The following is a 2,940-nucleotide window of genomic DNA, read 5'->3' on the forward strand; positions in this document are numbered from 1 at the left end:
TCTGGCCTGCTGCCTGTTTTTGTAAACAAAGTTTTATTGAAACAGAGTTACACTCATTTGTTTACATATTTTCTACAGCTGCCTTCACACCACAAAGGCAGAGCTGAGAAGTTGCAAAGCCAAAAATATTTACTATCTAGTCCTTTACCTAAAAACACTGATCACACAGTCTCCCAAGGCAAAAGAAATAGAAGCAAAAATAAACAAATGGGACCTAATCAAACTTGAAAGCACAGCAGAAGAAACCATCAACAAAAAGACAACTTAGAGACTGGAAGAAGATATTTGCAAATGATGTGACTGACAAGGGGTTAATATCCAAAATATACAAACAGCTCATACAACTCAATATCAAGAAAACAAACAACCCAATCAAAAAATGGGCAGAAGACCTAAATAGAAGTTTTTCCAAAGAAGACATACAGATGGCCAACAGGCACATGAAAAAAAGCTCAACATTGCTAATTATTAGAGAAATACAAATCAAAGCCACAAGGAGGTATCACCTTACACCTGTCAGAATGGCTACTGTCAAAAAGTCTACAAATAATAAATGCTGGAGAGGGTGTGGAGAAAAGGGAATTCTCCTACACTGTTGTTGACAATATAAATTGGTGCAGCCACTATGGAAAACAGTATGGAGTTTCCCTAAAAAAACAGAACTATCACATGATCTAGCAATTCTACTCCTGGGTATGTATCTGGAAAAAAAAAATAACTGAAAAAGACACATGTGCCCCAATGTTCATAGCAGCACTATTTACAACAGCCAAGATGAGGAAGCAACACAAGTACCCATCAACAGATGACTGGCTTAAGATGTGGTACATATATACAATGGAATAGTACACAGCCATAAAAAAGAATGAAATATTGCCATTTACAGCAACATGAATGGACCTAGGGAATATTATGCTTAGTGAAATAAGTCAAAGACAAATATTTTATGATATCACTTATATGTGGAATCTAAAAAATAATACCAGTGAATCTACATGCAAAACAGAAACAGACTCACAGACATAGAAAACAAACTTATGGTCACCAGAGGGGAGAAGGAGTAGGGGAGGGACAAATTAGGACTATGGGATTAACAGATACAAACTACTATACATACAACAGATGAGCAACAAAGATTTACTGTATAGCACAAGGAATTATAACCAATATGTTTTAATAACCTATAATGGAATGTAATCTGGGAAAAAAAAAACTCTCAATCACTATGCTATATACCTGAAACACAATATTCTAAGTCAACCATAGTTCAATTAAGCAAAAAATTTGAGGGGAAAAAAAGTAGTGATCACATAATTATTTCTCTCTTCATTGTTTTTTATCTCATCTCATTTGTTATTGGCTTTTTAATTCTTTTCTGAGTCGCCATATGAAAAGTACCAACAATTTTTTTTTTAATTTTTAATATTTTTAAAATTTAACCCAGTCAAACCTTTTCTTTTACTGACGTTTACTTTTTAGATTATATTAATTTAATGTCAAAAGTTGCTCAAGTGAAGAGATATAGATGAACAAACTATTGCAGTTGTTTACTGTTACTATAGCAATAGTCAACAAGCAACAATACCTCATTGCCATTACAATAATAGGCCTTTATTTAGATCGTGCCTCTGCTGAGGGTCTAAGCTACTGGTCTAAGCCGGGCCAACTCGTACCGTTCTTCCACGTGGTACTAGCTGATAGGAGAGTACCACTCTCCCATCAACCTCTTCCTGGGACCAGGAGGCTACCCTAGGCAGGTTTTTCTCATGATGGCAGAAACCTACAAGGTTTCTCAAAACCTGGACTCAGGACTGGCACAGTGACACTCTCACTACATCCCACTGGCCAAAACAATTCACAAGGTCAACCCAGATTCAAGGGGCAGGAAACTATACTGCAAAGCTACATAGCAAAAGGCAAGGCTGCAGGGTCAGATGAAGAACTGTGGTCCATGAGACAATCTATCACACGTGTGTACACTTTTGAACTTTAAAGTACATTTGCATTTCTACATAATTTTTTTTTTAAATATGGAACACTTCACGAATTTGCATGTCATTCTTGCACAGGGGCGATGCTAATCTTCTCTGTATTGTTCCAGTTTTAGTATATGTGCTGCCGAAGCGAGCACGTCTACATGATATAATTTTAATATTTAATCCTGATGAAGGTTCCAGGAATTAGGTATTATCATTGTTGCCGTTTAAGAATGATGAAGCTGAGTCAGGGCTTCCTCCTTGCCCAATGTCAAACAGTCTGGAAGTGGCAGAAGAAGGACTTGAATCCAAGCCTATTTCCAAAGGCTTTTCCTCTGGGCCGGATTTGCATTATTAAATTTGTCTAGTGAGGTGGCAATGGCTATGGCCTGGTAAAATTCAGTCTTTCTTTTCCATAGTATAGGACTGTAGCTACTCAGGTGCTATAGACTGAATATTGATGTCCCCCCGAAACTCATATGTTGAAACCTAATCCCCAAAGTAATGGTATTTGGAGGTGGAGCCTTTGGGAGGTGATTAGGTGATGGGGACAGAGCTCTCATGAATGGCATTACTGCCCTTATAAAAGAGACCCCAGAGAGCTCTCTCTCCCCTTCCAACATGTGAGGAATACAGTGAGAAAACAGCTATCTTTGAAGCCAGAAGCGAGCCCTCACCAGACATGGGATCTGCTGGCCCCTTAATCTTGAACTTCTCAGACTCCACAATTGTGAGAAACAAATGTTTGTTCTATAAGCCACCCAATCTCTGGCATTTTTGTTACAGCAGCCTGAATGGACTAAGACACCAGGCCCCAGTGTGTGGGAGTCCAAAAGACTTATTTCCACCGACCAAAGTAAGCAGAAGTGATGTGTGCCACGTCCAGGTCAAGACTTTTTAAAAGAAAGCCTGCCTCCTGCTCACTTGCTTTCCCCTTTGGCCAGGTGGATGAAGACAAGGCCAT

At 38.7% G+C, this 2,940-nt stretch overlaps 1 non-coding gene across 1 annotated transcript; it reads right to left on the minus strand.

Moving 5' to 3' along the window:
* Positions 1-2,024: 2,024 nt before the first annotated feature.
* LOC118895091 lies at positions 2,025-2,131 on the minus strand. The gene has a single exon (XR_005019864.1). It is a non-coding gene; the product is annotated as a U6 spliceosomal RNA (small nuclear RNA).
* Between the last annotated feature and the right edge of the window lie 809 nt (positions 2,132-2,940).

This window comes from Balaenoptera musculus, chromosome 4, assembly GCF_009873245.2.
Source record: "Balaenoptera musculus isolate JJ_BM4_2016_0621 chromosome 4, mBalMus1.pri.v3, whole genome shotgun sequence".
NCBI classification, from domain to species: domain Eukaryota; kingdom Metazoa; phylum Chordata; class Mammalia; order Artiodactyla; family Balaenopteridae; genus Balaenoptera; species Balaenoptera musculus.